The following is a 17,595-nucleotide window of genomic DNA, read 5'->3' on the forward strand; positions in this document are numbered from 1 at the left end:
GTTTCCCCTGCCAGAGCTGCAGAGCTGTGTACCCACTGCCAGCACTGCCACCCCTGCAGAGTTGTGTACACCCACTGCAAACACTGCCACCCCTGCAGAGCTGTGTACCCACTGAAAACACTGCCACCCCCGCAGAGCTGTGTAGAGGTGGTGAGTGGGTTGTGGCAGGGCCTCTGACCGCTTTGCTATGTTACTGAATGCGCTGAGAACTGTCACTCGAGGTTAATTTTTAATCTCATTTTAAAACGGAAGCTGCTACATTTGCACTTTAATTTTTGAATAGCGTTTCACTTACTGCTTGGGGGGCTTTACTGATGTCCTCCTTCCTGCCCCGGTCCGACGCGGTGAACAGCACCGTTGCGCGGATGGCGTGGAAGGGTAGAGACTGGTACTTCCAGTTGGTTGGGTGGGCAGTTAGCGCTCTAGTCGACATACTTGCATTAGTCCTGAGGCATATAAGGCGAATGCTTAAACGGCCGCGCAGCGGGCGCGCCGCCGGTGCGCCAAAGGCAAGCCCGTCTGCGCCCATCTGCGGCCGAACCGGGACCGGGGCCAGAACCCTTGGTCGTTTTGCGGTGCAAATAGCAGGGAAGAACTGGTGGCGTGCTGCCCCCCAATGGATAAGGCTTGCAGACATAGCATGTCGATCTCTCAAGCAAGCACATGTCATAACTGTTCAATTTAGTTGAAGTACGGACCACTTTCGACAGGGAGAAAGAGGATCACTTGCTGGGGGTCTAATAAATTGCAGATCCCTAAGTAAACACCAAATTGGAATCGCTGATCTGCTTACGGACACTAAGATAGACCTCTTGTTTCTTACTGAGACCTGGCTGGATGCCAATTCTGATCCCGATATCTTAGAGGCACTCCCACCCGATTACTCTATTACTACAATTGATAGAACGGTAGGCAGAGGCGGGGGGATAGCGATACTCTTTAAATCATCCCTTAAATGCATCTTGGAACCCATCACAATATGTGATAGTGAAGCAGGATCTTTTTCGCTCATAATAAGCCCTAACCTTACGGTGAACGGGCTTTTGATCTATAGACCCCCGGGTTCCCCTATACATTTCTTGCCAAGTCTGCTGGAGGGCATTGCTCACTTAGCCATAAGGCATGATAAACTCCTGGTTTTGGGAGACTTGAATCTCCACTTGGAGGACCCTATGAATAAGGAGGCAGCTGATCTCCACCAGGACTTGCAGTCACTACATCTAGGCATGAAATCAGTCTCTCCTACCCATCAGCAAGGGCATCTACTTGATCCGGTGTTTGTGAGTTGGCAGGATGTTGAAGTGTTTACCCCTCTCCCTGTTCCCTGGTCGGACCACTTTCTGGTGCCTTTTGTGATAAAGTTGCCTGAGAGTGAAAATCTAGTTGTAGCAATGGGTAACCAACCTCGTAGGAGGTGGAAAAATTTTGTACAGGTGAATTTTAATAGAGAGCTGAGCGCGGATGGCCCACCGGATGGGTTTGAGAGTGATACGGCCTCTGAGAACCTGGAGGGGCGTATAATTAATGCCCTCAATAAGGTGGCTCCGTTGCTCTTGAACAAAGGTAAGGGCAGAGGGCAGAAATCGGCCCCTTGGTTTACCCCCGCTTTACATCGGGTAAAAGCAGAATGTAAACGCTTGGAGAGGCAATGGAGGAAAGGTTTCCGGAACCAGGATAGACTGACATACAGGGAGGTACAGAGGAAATATCAAGGCAGCTAAGACGGGCTAAAGCCAGAATCAAAACAGCGGATAATTCCACCAAAGAACTTTTTTAAATATATAAGGAAATCTCCTCCTTGGCGGTCACGGCTGTACCGAGCAGGAGCTCTGCTGAGGAATGCAATCGTGTGGCGAATTACTTTTCGGAGAAGGTGAAGGCTATCTATTCATCTTTCTCACGGACTGTTATGAAACATGCGGATTTCGAAGAACAGATGGGAGAAAGCAAGATGGGGCTGATACTCAATGAAAGGAAAAGTGGAAAGCTTGGACACCCTGGAGCCTTTCATTAGGGATGTGTTAGATGTCTTGTTCAGTAGTCACACACTGCCAGAGAACTGGAAACGGGCAATTGTTCTCCATGTCATGAAGAAGCCCAATGTTAGTCCCGATAAATTACAGAACTTGCGCCCCATTTCGCTTTTGCCATTATGGCAAAGGTGGCAGAGAAGGTGGCCAATCACCAGCTGATGACGCATTTGGAAGACGCGAGTCTCCTCCATCCGTCACAATCTGGCTTTCGGGCAGGGCATTCTACGGAAACTGCCCTGCTACGTGCTACTGAAACCATCAGGCAGGGGGCTGATGCGGGCACAGCACACCATGGCTCTAACTATGCTTGATCTCAGTGCCGCCTTCGACACTGTAGCCCATTACATCTTGCTGCAGTGTCTGAACAAAGGTGGCATCTCAGGCCCGGCCCTGTAGATGACTGATTATTATGTCAACTGCTGGCACCATCATATCTGAGAAGTATACCCGCTGTTAACGGTAACCCTGGGCAGTATACCCACTGTTCGTGCACCCCCAACGCTGTGTACCCACAGCAAACACTGCCACAGCTACAGAGCTGTGCACCCACTGCAAACACTGAGATCCCTGCAGAGCTGTTTATCCACTTTAAACACTGCCACCGATGTATACCTGCTGTTAACGGTAACCCTGGGCAGTATACCCACTGTTCATGCATCTCCCAAAGCTGTCTATCCACTGCAAACACTGCCAGCTTCGCAGAGTTGTCTATCCACGGCAAACACTTCCACCCCTAGATTTGTGTACCCACTGCAAACACTGCCACAACTTCAGAGCTGTGTACCCAATGAAAATACTGCCACCCCTGCAGTCGCTGCCGGCATGACTCGCGGTGGGGAGGGGCAAGTGGTCTCTCAGGGAAGGGGGTCACGCAGGGGGGGGTTCATTAAATAATAAAAAAAGTTAAACTTCCTTCCCTCCGGCCGGGTCCCGCGCCGTCTCTGTTCCTCTCGTGCTCTCTTGCCTCAAGCAGGAACAGGAAGCAGGCATCCAGGCTCCCACCCCTAAGCCAAACACAATGCTGCAAGCGAGTATAAAATACTAGTTATAATCATTTTATGTTTCTGCTTCTCACACTGCGAGAAAGCAGTGGGGCGACGCCCCTCTGCCCTAGTGGAGTAGCCACTGCTGCTAACCCCTGCAGAGTTATGTACACACTTCAAACATTGCCACTGCTGCAGAGCTGTGCACCCACTGCAAACACTGCCACCCCCGCAGAGCTGTTTATCCACTGCAAACACTGCCACCCTGCAGAGCTGTGCACCCACTGCAAACACTGCCACCGATGTGCAGTGTATAAGGCAGCACTGAGCACTATGTCTACTGCTGGCACCATCATATCTGAGAAGTACACCCGCTGTTAACGGTAACCCTGGGCAGTATACCCACTGTTCATGCACCCCCAAAGCTCTATACTCACTGCAAACACTGCCACTTCTGCACTGTTTACTCGCGGTTAGTGACATCAATAAGCAGTATGCCCGCTACTGACAAGTATACCCAGGGCTTTAAGTGGGCCGGGTCCAGACGGTTCTCAAACCTGACAGTAATTAAAAACTCTATGAAATTGGTCCCTATCAGACCCTTTATTCATGTCCTTGACTTTATCGGCAAAATATTGACTTCTCAGCAGTGACTGTAAACCCCTTGAATGTATCCCTGTCAGCTTATATTTCACGTTTTACATCATTCTGCATTCTGTAAGAGCATTTGCTTTCTCCACCTGATCTGTTTCTCTAGTTTTTTTTCAAACAACATACGACTCTTGCGTATGCTGTGAACGGAGTCTGCTCTAGGTTTCTGTGTGAGTTGAGGTTGTGGGTGGGTATTTATGGCGGGCACGATTAGGAGCCCAGGAGCTTGTGCTTAAGGACAATGCAAGATTCTCACAGTGCCTATCAGTGGACCATAGAGGTGGACGCTGTTCAACATTTACATGGCACCGCTCGCACACGTAGCCCGACAGCACGACCTCAACATAATCTCCTACGCTGACGACACTCAACTGATCCTCTCCCTCACCAAGGACCCCTTCACCGTCAAAGCCAACCTCCATGAAGGAATGAAGGCCGTCGCAGACTGGGTGAAGATCAGCCATCTGAAGCTGAACTTGGACAAGACGGAGGTACTCATCCTCAGCTCCAACCCATCAGCCTGGGACGACTCCTGGTGGCCAAAGGCACTGGGGAAAGCCCCGACCCCCACCGACCACGCACGCAACCTGGGAATCATCCCCGACTCAACGCTCTCAATGACCAAGCAAGTCAACGCCGTCTCCTCCTCCTGCTTCAACACCCTCCGCATGCTCCGCAAGTTGTACAGATGGATCCCGACAGATACAAGAAAGACAGTCACCCAGGCCCTCGTCAGCAGCAGACTCGACTACGGAAACGCCCTCTACACGGGAGCCCCGACCAAGCTCATCAAACGACTACAATGCATCCAAAACGCCTCGGCACGACTGATCCTCGAAGTACCACGCCACGGCCACATCATCCCCCACCTGAGAAACCTGCACTGGCTCCCCATCAACAAGAGGATATCTGTCAAGCTCCTCACCCACGCACACAAGGCACTCCACAAGACCGGCCCAGCCTACCTCAACAGACGGCTCTCCTTCTACATGCTCAACCGCCAGCTACACTCCGCTGACCTCTCACTCGCCACCGTCCCGCGCGTCCAAAGAACAACCACCGGTGGGAGATCCTTCTCCCACCTCGCCACCAAGATATGGAACACCCTCCCACTGAGCCTACGATAGACCCAAGAACTGCTGACCTTCAGGAGGATGTTCAAGACCTGGCTGTTCGATCAGTAGCACCCCTCCCCCCCCACCCCAGCGCCTTGAGACCCTCACGGGTATGTAGTGCACTTTACAAATGATTGATTGATTGACAGACAGCAAGTAAATCCAATTCTTGGCCTCTCTGAAGAGCGTGTTTGGTGTAGGTCTTATAGGTGTGCCATTTGTAATTGTGGGAAAGTGTGCAACTGAGGTTTGTACACAACAAAGGAAAATGCAGTGCTTAGAGGTGCTTGAGTGAGGTGTGTCGGGGTGCAGTTGAGGAGGTGCAGAAGAAGAGTGAAAAGATGCGCTGAAGAGGAGTGATTTATGTCTGAAATATGCACATAGAGGAATTAAAAAATGAGTGCGGAGCAAAGGGAGTAAGGGCAAATGGCTCATTGGGCCGTTTGCGTTTGCTAAATAGGTCAGTGGCATGTACAAATCCTATTTTGCGAGTCAATGACCTATTACAGACTCTCAAAATAGGGTTTGCGAGTCACTATTAAGAAGAGGGGTGCCAAGGGCGTCACTTCCTTTTTTTTATTTAAATCTTTTAAATCTTTTTATTAGAGATTTTTACTGTTACGTACAAGGCACGGCACATTACTTCAAGCAAAAAGAGCAGAGGATAACAATACAAACTTTTTTTTTTTTTAATAGTGAGTCGCACTGGTATGTAGATTGTTTTGTGACCGCAGTTACCACAAACTTCAAGTAGGTGATAAGCCACTCACAAATGGAAAGGGGTCGCCAGGGGACTCCTTCCCCTTTCGGTTGGGCAGCGAAAATACTTTTTAAGAGCAGGCAGTGGTCCAACCAACCACTGCCTACTCTTAAAAAATTAAATAGAAACTTTTCCTTTTCTTTTTAAAATGCATCCTGTTTTCCTTTAAGGAAATCTGGCTGCATTTTAAAACAAAATGCTTTATTTAAAAATTCGACAAAGACATGGTAGTCTGCTGACCCCAACAGGCCACCATCTCTGTGAGTGCTGGTCATTCCCAAATTGCAACCTGCCTCATGAATATTAATGAGGCAGGTTCCTTGCATACCATTTGAGAATTACAAACAGTGTCTCAGACACTGTTGTACATTCCATTTTGCGAGTTGCAAGTTACGAGTCGCAAAAAAACGCTATTTGCGACTCGCAAAATGGAATAGTCATACATCTAGTCCTTAGTGTCTAACATAACGAGGGACTGAAGAGGAAATCAATGTGAGGGGTAGTTCAGAAGTGAGTGAGACAGTCCAAAGACCATTCATCCTTCCTGAAACCTTAGCAATGCTTACTCAGAACGGAAACACTTTCAATTCTACTCATTCACAACAAAATCATTGCTTCTTACTAGGCCTGGCATTAGCCAAGACCTTTTGCTGTAACTAAAACATATGTATAATACACTTAAAGGGGGTTTCAGCCATCTCTCTTCATCCATTGGTCTATTGTTGTGTCATTCACATTTTCCTTCGCCCACTACAGAGTACAGTGTGGGGCAGTAGGTCAGCCGGGAAGAGGAGTTGGCCTAACGGCTAGGGCGGTCGACCTCGAATCTGGTGAACTGGGTTCCAGTCTTGGCAATGACGCTGTACATCGTGTGATTCTGGGCAAATCACTTAGGGCCACAAGTATCATCAAACTGATTTGCGATTCTCAAATAGCGATTTTTTAAAAATCGCTATTTGAAAATCGCAAATAGGGATGTATGTACAAAATCGCAATTTTTTTGCGATTTCTTAGTATTCCTTAATTGCGATTCGCAAATTGTGAATCTCAATTAAGGAATACTTTCCCATTCATTTCTATGGGCCAGGAGGCCCATAGGAATGAATGGGAAGTTATTCTCAATTTGCGATTCGCAATTTGAGATTCGGTAATTGAGAATAATTTCAAGGCTGCAGGGGTGTCCAAAGAACACCCTGTTGCACCCCTGAAATCAGCATGGGTGCACATGGGGTGCACATACATGCCCTAGGGCATGTATGTGCCTCACATTGCAATTAGAAAAATGCAAAAAAGTGCATTTTTCAAGGAATTCGCAAATTACCACCAACTTGAAGTTATAGTGTGTAAATGTGGCGGCCATATTGTAAGGGTGTGGTACTAGAATGAGGACCATAATAACCAAAGTGCATGTTGAGAGAAAATGTGAGGGGATGCACTGCCGAACTAACACCCATAATGTGGATAAAGAACGTAAGGAAACTGAAATTAAATAAGTGTAAAGTGTACAAGCAAAAGAATATTATGTACATGATAATATATTGTAATGTTGATACCTGATCAACCTGTGTGAGAGTCATACAAACCATCATGAATGCATGTCTGAAAGCTCCATCTATTGAAATTATAGAAAGCAACTCTATTCAAGCCGTTCATTTAACCCTGTTGGGTTGCAAGAGTTCAATTTATTAATCCAAAACATTTCACGCTGAAGCAGTCTTTTCTTGTTGTCTAAACCTTGTTTCACAGGAACACACTCCAAAACCATGAATCGGATCTGGCTGATATTGTGATTGTTAGAGATGAAGTGTGCGGCTACCGGGGCTTTAGTGGTCTTGTTTCTTAAAGTGCTTTTATGCTCAGTCATGCGTGTTTTTATCTTCCTCTCTGTTTTTCCTACATATGGGAGTCCGCATGTGCATTTTAGTAAGTATACCACGTTTTTAGAATCACAAGTGGCGTCTGTAAACAGTGCCACCACTGCAGAGCTGTGTACCCTCTGTAAACACTGCCACCACTGCAGAGCTGTGTACCCTCTGTAAACAGTGCCACCACTGCAGAGCTGTGTACCCTCTGTAAACACTGCCACCACTGCAGAGCTGTGTACCCTCTGTAAACAGTGCCACCACTGCAGAGCTGTGTACCCTCTGTAAACACTGCCACCACTGCAGAGCTGTGTACCCTCTGTAAACACTGCCACCACTGCAGAGCTGTGTACCCTCTGTAAACACTGCCACCGCTGAAAAGCTGTGTACCATCTGTAAACACCGCCACCACTGCAGAGCTGTGTGCCCTCTGTAAACACCCCACCACTGCACAGCTGTGTACCCTCTGTAAACAGTGCCGCCACTGCAGAGCTGTGTACCCTCTGTAAACACTGTCACCACTGCAGAGCTGTGTACCCTCTGTAAACATTGCCACCATGACAGACCTGTGTAACCACTGAAAACTCTGCCACCTCTGCAGAGCTGTGTGCCCTCTGCAAACACTGACATCGCAGCAAAGCTGTGCACCCACTGCAAATACTGCCACCACTGTAGAACTGTGTACCCTCTGTAGACAGTGCCACCACTGCATAACTGTGTACCCACTGAAAACACCGCCACCTCTGCAGAGCTGTGCGCCCTCTGCAAACACTGCCACCTCTGCAGAGCTGTGTGCCCTCTGTAAACACTGCCACCACTGCAGAGCTGTGTACCATCTGTAAACACTGCCACCGCTGCAGAGCTATGTACCCTCTGTGAACTCTGCCACCTCTGCAAAGCTATGTACCCTCTGTAAACACTGCCACCACTACAGAGCTGTTTGCCCTCTGTAAACACTGCCACCACTGCAGAGCTCTGTACCCTCTGTAAACACTGCCACCACTGCAGAGCTATGTACCCTCTGTAAACACTGCCACCACTGCAGAGCTCTGTACCCTCTGTAAACACTGCCACCACTGCAGAGCTGTGTATCCTCTGTAAACACTGCCAAATCTGCAGAGCCGTGTGCCCTCTGCAAACACTGCCACCACTACAGAGCTGCGTGTCCTCTGTAAACACTGCCACCACTACAGAGCTGTGTGCCCTATGTAAACACTGCCACCACTGCAGAGCTGTGTACCCTCTGTAAACACTGCCACCACTGCAGAGCTGTGTATCCTCTGTAAACACTGCACCTCTGTAGAACTGTGCGCCCTCTGCAAACACTGCCACCACTGCAGAGCTGCGTGGCCTCTGTAAACACTGCCACCACTGCAGAGCTGTGTGCCCTCTGTAAACACTGCCACCACTGCAGAGCTGTGTGCCCTCTGTAAACACTGACATCGCTGCAAATCTGTGCACCCTCTGTAAACACTGTCACCACTGCAGAGCTGTGTATCCATAGCCAATACTGCCGCCACTGTAGAACTGTGTACCCTCTGTAAACAGTGCCATCACTGCAGAGATGTGTACTCTCTGTAAAGAGTGCCACCACGGCAGAGCTGTCTACCCACTGCAAACACTGCCACCTCTGCAGAGTTGTGTGCCCTCTGTAAACACTGACATCGCTGCAAATCTGTGCACCCACTGCAAACAGTGTCACCACTGCAGAGCTGTGTGCCTTCTGTAAACACTGCCACCTCTACAGAGCTGTGTGCTCTCTGCAAACCCTGCCACCACTAAAGAGCTGTGTGCCCTCTGTAAACACTGCCACCACTGCAGAGCTGTATGCCCTCTGTACACACTGCCACCTCTGCAGAGCTGTGTGCCCTCTGTAAACAGTGCCATCACTGCAGAGCTGTGTGCCCTCTGTTAACACTGACATCGCTGCAAATCTGTGCACCCACTGCAAACAGTGTCACCACTGCAGAGCTGTGTGCCTTCTGTAAACACTGCCACCTCTACAGAGCTGTGTGCTCTCTGCAAACACTGCCACCACTGCAGAGCTGTGTACTCTCTGTAAAGAGTGCCACCACGGCAGAGCTGTCTACCCACTGAAAACACTGCCACCTCTGCAGAGCTGTGTGCCCTCTGTTAACACTGACATCGCTGCAAAGCTGTGCACCCACTTCAAACACTGTGGCCACTGCAGAGATATGTATCCATAGCCAATACTGCCGCCACTGTAGAACTGTGCGCCCACTGCAAACTCTGCCACCACTACAGAGCTGTGTGCCCTACGTAAACACTGCCACTACTGCAGAGATGTGCACCCTCTGTAAACACTGCCACCACTGCAGAGCTGTGTACCCTCTGTAAACAGTGCCACCACTGCAGAGCTGTGTACCCTTTGTAAACACCGCCACCACTGCAGAGCTGTGTACCCTCTGTAAACACCGCCACCACTGCAGAGCTGTGTACCCACTGCAAACACTGTCGCCACTGCAGAGATATGTATCCATAGCCAATACTGCCGCCACTGTAGAACTGTGCGCCCACTGCAAACTCTGCCACCACTACAGAGCTGTGTGCCCTACGTAAACACTGCCACTACTGCAGAGATGTGTACCCTCTGTAAACACTGCCACCGCTGCAGAGCTGTGTACCCTCTGTAAACAGTGCCACCACTGCAGAGCTGTGTACCCTCTGTAAACACTGCCACCACTGCAGAGCTGTGTACCCTCTGTAAACACTGCCACCGCTGCAGAGCTGTGTACCCTCTGTAAACAGTGCCACCACTGCAGAGCTGTGTACCCTCTGTAAACACTGCCACCACTGCAGAGCTGTGTACCCTCTGTAAACACTGCCACCTCTGCAGAGCTGTGTGAGCATAGGTGCACTGCTCAAGAGTGGCATACACTGCCAGCCCAGAACAGTGCCACCTCCATTAACACTGAGCACAGAGCAGTGTGACCACTGGATACACTGCAGGCTCTGAGCAGTGCCACCTCTATTAACACTGAGCACGGAGCAGTGTGACCATTGCATACACTGCCAGTCTTGAGCAGTGCACCTATGGATAACAGTGTGAGCAGTGAACAGTGTGACCACTGCACACACTGCCAGCCCTGACCAGTGCACCCACGGATAACACAGTGGGCACTGAGAAGTGTGACCGCTGCATATACTGCAGGCTCTGAGCAGTGCCACCTCCATTAACACTGAGCAGAGAGCTGTGTGCCCACTGCACACACTGCCAACTCTCGGCAGGGGGGCACAGTATACCAGCTGCTGAGCCCAGCACTGAGCAGTTTACCCCAGTTAATGCCAATCTGCAGCAGCTATTGAGGCCACAGCAAAGGACTGTTAATAACAGCCTGGAGCAGCATAACCGCTGGTCGTGCCACCGTGCACCCACTGCTAGTACCAGCACTGAGCATTATATCCACCTTTATTGCCAGTGTGTGCCCACCAATAATGCCAGCCCTCTGCAATATACCCGCTGTTAATGGCCCGGTGTACCGCTGTTAATGGCAGTACTGAGCAGTACACCCGCTGTTAATGCCAGTGTACCCACTATAGATGTCAACACTGAGCAGCAGACCCACAGCTAAGACCATAGTTTACAGTACAAGCAGCGTCCCCGCTGTTAATATCTGCAGTGCACCCACTGTCAATGCCAGTCCAGGGTAGTGTGCCCGTGTTAATGCCCCAGCATCGCCCCTGTCAATGCCAACCTAGTGCAGCGTACCCACTGTTAATACCAGAGTACACCCACTGTCAATGCCAGTCCAGGGTAGTAAACCCACTGTTAAAGCCCCAGCATCGCCCCTGTTAATGCCAGCCCTGGGCAGCATACCCACTGTTAATACCAGAGTACACCCACTGTCAATGCCAGTCCAGGGTAGTGTGCCCCTGTTAATGCCCCAGCATCGCCCCTGTTAATGCCCGCCCTGGGCAGCATACCCACTGTTAATATCACAGTACACCCACTGTCAATACCAGTCCAGGGTAGTAAACCCACTGTTAATGCCCCAGCATCGCCCCTGTCAATGCCAGTCCAGGGTAGTGTACCAATATTAATGCCCCAGCATCGCCCCTGTCAATGCCAGTCCAGGGTAGTGTACCAATATTAATGCCCCAGCATCGCCCCTGTCATTGCCAACCCTGGTTAGCATACCGACTGTTAATATCACAGTCTACCCACTGTTAAAGCCCCAGCTTCGCCCCTGTTATTGCCAGCCCTGGGCAGCATACCCACTGTTAATATCACAGTCTACCCACTGTTAAAGCCCCAGCATCGCCCCTGTTAGTGCCCGCCCTGGGCGGGGGCCCCGTGGTCACTCTGAGCGCTGGAGCCGTCCTTCGCTCGTGCCTGTTTGTGTCTCTCTTGTGCCAGGAGCCTGTGGCTGCGGTGTGTGATCTTGGTGTCAGCACTCGAACCCTGCCAGCCCCCCAGGCACGTGTGCCGCCCCTATACCTTGTCAGCTCCTGGGCAGCGCTGGCGGCGGCCGCCTCTGGGCCGGATGCATCGTCTCTCCACACTCCCTCAAGCTCCAGCCGCCTCCGTGGGCCACCGCCGGGCGGTGGGGGGTCTGTGTCGATGGGTCTGTGACTTGAATCCCTGAGGGTGAGTCCCTGGTAGTGAGTCCCTTCCGGTGAATGCTTGGAAGGGAGCACCTGGTGGTAAGTACTTGCCAGTGAGTCCTGACCAGTGAGTTCCTTTTGGTGAGCCTGTGTCGTTGAGTAACTTCTTGCCTGTTAGTGCCTGTCAGTGTGTCCTTGGAGAACGGTAGTTGGTGGTAAGTCCTTATCAAGAGTTCCTGTAAGTCAGTTCTTGCCTGTCAGTGCCTGTCGTGAGTCCTTGTAAGGGAGTCCGTTACGGTCAGTTCTTGCCTGTCAGTGCCTGTCGTGAGTCCTTGTCAGGGAGTCCCTGACAGTCAGTAATTGCCTTTCAGTGAGTCCTTGTCAGGGAGTCCCAGTCAGTCAGATGTTGCCTGTAAGTACCTGTTGGTGGGTCCTTGGAAGGGAGTGCCTGTGGGTGAGTCCGTGTCTGGGAGTCCTTGATGGTCAGTTCTTGCCTGTCAGTGCCTGTTGTGAGTCCTTGTTAGGGAGTACCTGTCAGTCAGGTATTGCCTATCAGTGCCTGTCAGTGAGTCTTTGTCAGGGAGTCCTTGTCAGTCAGTTGTTGCCTGTTAGTACCTGTTGGTGGGTCCTTGGAAGGGAGTGCCTGTGGGTGAGTCCTTGTCTGGGAGTCCTTGATGGTCAGTTCTTGCCTGTCAGTGCCTGTTGTGAGTCCTTGTTAGGGAGTACCTGTCAGTCAGGTATTGCCTATCAGTGCCTGTCAGTAAGTCTTTGTCAGGAAGTCCTTGTCAGTCAGTTGTTGCCTGTTAGTACCTGTCGGTGAGTCCTTGGAAGGGAGTGCCTGGGGGTAAGTCCTTGTTAGGGAATCCCTGTCAGTCGGTTCTTACCTGTCAGTGCCTGTCAGTGAGTCCTTGTCAGGGAGTCCCTGTGGGGCAGTTATTGCCTGTCAGTCCCTGTCGGTGAGTCCTTGTCAGAGAGTACCTGTCAGTCAGTTCTTACCTGTCAGTGCCTGTCGTGAGTCCTTGCCAGGGAGTCCCTGTCAGTGCCTGTCGGTGAGTCCTTTTCAGGCAGTCCATGTCAGTCAGTTGTTGCCTGTCAGTGCCTGTCGATGAGGCCTTACCAGGGTGTCCCTGTCGGTCAGTTCTTGCCTGTCAGTGCCTATCGGGGACCCTTCCAGGTGACTCCCTTTCCTGGGGGTGGCGAATGGTTCAGAAGCCCTCCTGGGTGATGTTAGCCAGGCTGCGACCCCCCGCTGGATCCTCACATTGACTCCTTCCAAGAACTCTTCGGGTCCAGCCGATTGTGGTGGGAATGGCAGAGGGATCAGGGGTCCGGGCCAAGGAAAGGGGTGCCCAGCTGTACCCGCCAAATCTGTGCCACCGTCCACCGTGCACCGTGGCGAGATCCGTATGTAGGGGCCGTTTGGCGATGCGTGGGCCGACACCACTGGCACACTGGGCACAATCGATGGACCCACAGCACTGGGCAAAATCGATGGACCTACAGCACTGGGCAAAGAGTAGACCCACAGCGTTGGGCGATGGATGAACCCACAGCACTGAGCTATGCTTCTGTGGCACCACTAGGCGTTCCCTTAAGGGCACCACTGGGCGATGCTGTGATGGCACCACTGGGCGATGCTGTGATGGCACCAATGGTCGTTGCCTCTATGGCACCGCTGGGCGATGCTGTGATGGCACAACTGGGCGATGCTGTGATGGCACCACTGGGCGATGCTGTGATGGCACCACTGGGCGATGCTGTGGTGGCACCGCTGGGCGATGCTGTGATGGCACCACTGGGCGATGCTGTGATGGCACCGCTGGGCGATGAGTCGATGGAACGAATGCTCGATGCCTCTGTGCCACCGCTGGTCGATGCCTCTATGCCCGCACTGGGCGATGCCTCTGTGCCCACTCTGGGCGATGCCTCTATGCCCGCACTGGGCGATGCCTCTATGCCAGCACTGGGCGATGCCTCTATGCCAGCACTGGGCGATGAGTCGATGGCACCGCTGGGCACGTGTGCGCTGGCACCTCCAGGGCGCTGCCCGCTGCCTCCACAGCTCCCGGGGGCACCGACAGAGCCGCCTCCGCCGCGGAGCCTGCGGCTGCGCTGGTGCCAGTCTGAGCTGGAGCAGGGCAGCCTCTCAGCCACCGGTGCGCCAAGCCACGGAGGGAGGGGGAGGAGCGAGGGAGGGGGGCACGGAGGGGGAGGGGCGGGGGGAGACAGACAGGGATGCGCGAGGGGAGCGGGAGTATGAGCGAGGAAGAGAGAGAGGAGGAAAACATGGAGAGAAGAGGCAGGGACGGAGGAGGGGGAGAGAGGGAGGAGAGAGGGAGGGGAGGAGGAGGGGAGGAGGCAAGGTGCTATGTGAGGGGAGAGGAGGAGGAGACAAGGCGCTATGTGAGGGGAATGGAGGAGGAGAGGAGATAAGGCGCTATGCGAGGGGAATGGAGGAGGAGAGGAGATAAGGCGCTATGCGAGGGGAATGGAGGAGGAGGAGACAAGGCGCTATGTGAGGGGAATGGAGGAGGGGAGGAGACAAGGCGCTATGTGAGGGGACTAGAGGAGGAGATGGAGACAAGGCGCTATGTGAGGGGAATAGAGAAGGAGGAGACACGGCGCTATGTGAGGGGAGTGTAGGAGGAGACAAGGCGCTGTGTGAGGCTAATGGAGGAGGAGGAGAGGAGACAAAGCGCTATATGAGTGGACTAGAGGAGGAGACAAGTCGCTATGTGAGGGGACTAGAGGAGGAAGGGTGGACACAAGGCGCTATATGAGGGGACTGGAGGAGGAGACAAGGCGCTAAGTGAGGGGACTAGAGGGGGAGGAGACAAGGCGTTATATGAAGGCACTGGAGGAGGAGGGGAGACAAGGCGCTATGTGAAGGGAGGAGACAAGGACAGAAATCGGCGGTTACCGGCCGGTAAGAGGGCCGGATGTAGGTCGGTCGGTAACGGCCGAAAATCGGTATTTTCGGCCGTTACCGACCGAGATTCACAAAATGGTATGTAGGGCCACATATTTTACAGATTCGGTAAATTTACCGAATCTGTAAAATACCGAATCGGTATTTTTACCGATTCGGTAACAATGAGATGTAGGTGGGACTCTTCTGAGTCCCACAAGCCTTACAGAATCGGTATTTTACCATGAAATCCAACTTCATGGTAAAAAAACGATTCCGGTGTGCATGCACATGTGTGCAGCACACCTGTGCCATATGACAGGCAGACCTGCCCTTAGGGCAGGTATGCCTGCCACATGGCCCCCGAATCTTTTTTGGGGGTGCTAGAGGGTGTCAAAGTGACACCCCCTGCACCCTTGTCAAAATCGGTATTTACCGAATCGGTAAATACCGACCGGTAATGCCCATTCATTCCTATGGGCTTCAAAGCCCATAGGAATGAATGGGGCATTACCGGTCGGTATTTACCGAATCGGTAAATACAGATATTTACCGATTCGGTAAAAGGAACATCTGAATGTTCCTACATATCCACCCCTTAGATTTACCGATTTTTAATTACCGAATCGATAGGATTCGGTAATTAAAAATCGGTAAATCTATTTTACCTACATCTGGGCCATAGCCTTTTCAGATGTAGGTGGTATATTTACCGATTCGGTAAATAACGAATCGGTATTTACCGATTCGGTATTTACCGAATCATCATTTACCGATTCGGTATTTACCGAATCAGTAAATGAGATGTAGGAAGCACTTTAAAGAGTGCTTTTGTGCTTTAAGGATTCGTGATTTACCACCAACTATTAGTTGGTGGTAAATAAGGAATTCCTCTGTAAATACAAATCTGTGCATTTACACCTGTGCCATGTGACAGACATACATGCCTTTAGGGCATGTATCTATGCCACATGTGCACACCAGCACTATTCAGGGGTGCAACAGGGTGTCAAAGGGACACCCTGCCACCCATGACTCTTTCCCTATTTTACCGAATAGGTATTTACCAATTCGGTAAATGACATTCATGGCAATTACCGAATCGGTAATTACCGATTTGGTATATACCGAATCTTGACGATTCGGTATTTTTTACCGACTTTTTATCTACATTGCATTTACCGATTCGAAAATACAGAATCGGTAAAATTCGGTATTTTTGAATCAGTAAATTACAATTACCTACATCTGTGAGGGGACTAGAGGGGGAAGGGCGGAGACACGGCGCTATATGAGGGGACTGGAGGAGAAGGAAGAGACAAGGCGCTATGTGAGGGGAGTGGAGGAGGAGGGAGTAGGGACTTTACAAAAGAGTAAGATGAGAGAGGGAGAGACGGAGAGGGTGCAAGTGACAGAGGAGGAGGAGGAGGAGGAGATAGAAGGGACTTCACATGAGAATAAGATGAGAGAGAGGGAGAGAGAGAGGGGTGAAAGTGACAGAGGGGGAGAGAGAAGGGACTTTACATGAGAGTAAGATGAGAGAGAGGGACAGAGAGGGGGCAAGTGAGAGAGGAGGAGAGAGAAGGGACTTTACACGAGAGTAAGATGAGAGAGAGGGACAGAGAGGGGTGAAAGAGACAGAGGATGAGAGAAAAGGGACTTTACACGAGAGTAAGATGAGAGAGAGGGACAGAGAGGGGGCAAGCGAGAGAGGAGGAGAGAGAAGGGACTTTACACGAGAGTAGATGAGAGAGGGACAGAGAGGGGGCAAGTGAGAGAGGAGGAGAGAGAAGGGACTTTACACGAGAGTAGATGAGAGAGAGGTACAGAGAGGGGGCAAGTGAGAGAGGAGGAGAGAGAAGGGACTTTACACGAGAGTAGATGAGAGAGAGGTACAGAGAGGGGGCAAGTGAGAGAGGAGGAGAGAGAAGGGACTTTACACGAGAGTAGATGAGAGAGAGGTACAGAGAGGGGGCAAGTGAGAGAGGAGGAGAGAGAAGGGACTTTACACGAGAGTAGATGAGAGAGAGGTACAGAGAGGGGGCAAGTGAGAGAGGAGGAGAGAGAAGGGACTTTACACGAGAGTAGATGAGAGAGAGGTACAGAGAGGGGGCAAGTGAGAGAGGAGGAGAGAGAAGGGACTTTACACGAGAGTAGATGAGAGAGGGACAGAGAGGGGGCAAGTGAGAGAGGAGGAGAGAGAAGGGACTTTACACGAGAGTAGATGAGAGAGAGGTACAGAGAGGGGGCAAGTGAGAGAGGAGGAGAGAGAAGGGACTTTACACGAGAGTAGATGAGAGAGGGACAGAGAGGGGGCAAGTGAGAGAGGAGGAGAGAGAAGGGACTTTACACGAGAGTAGATGAGAGAGAGGGACAGAGAGGGGGCAAGTGAGAGAGGAGGAGAGAGAAGGGACTTTACACGAGAGTAGATGAGAGAGAGGGACAGAGAGGGGCAAGTGAGAGAGGAGGAGAGAGAAGGGACTTTACACGAGAGTAGATGAGAGAGAGGGACAGAGAGGGGGCAAGTGAGAGAGGAGGAGAGAGAAGGGACTTTACACGAGAGTAGATGAGAGAGAGGTACAGAGAGGGGGCAAGTGAGAGAGGAGGAGAGAGAAGGGACTTTACACGAGAGTAGACGAGAGAGAGGGACAGAGAGGGGGCAAGTGAGAGAGGAGGAGAGAGAAGGGACTTTACACGAGAGTAGATGAGAGAGGGAC

The 17,595-nt window shown here is 51.3% G+C and overlaps 1 protein-coding gene across 1 annotated transcript in view; it reads right to left on the bottom strand.

The window, feature by feature from the left end:
* The window catches only part of CHST1 (carbohydrate sulfotransferase 1), a 210,181-nt gene extending 198,214 nt beyond the window's left edge, over nucleotides 1–11,967 (bottom strand). The window contains exon 1 of the mRNA XM_078684696.1: nucleotides 11,864–11,967. The gene's annotated coding sequence lies outside the window, so the exon portion shown is untranslated. The remainder of the gene's footprint in view (nucleotides 1–11,863) is intronic.
* Between the last annotated feature and the right edge of the window lie 5,628 nt (nucleotides 11,968–17,595).

Source organism: Lissotriton helveticus, chromosome 3_2 (assembly GCF_964261635.1).
Source record: "Lissotriton helveticus chromosome 3_2, aLisHel1.1, whole genome shotgun sequence".
NCBI lineage: Eukaryota > Metazoa > Chordata > Amphibia > Caudata > Salamandridae > Lissotriton > Lissotriton helveticus.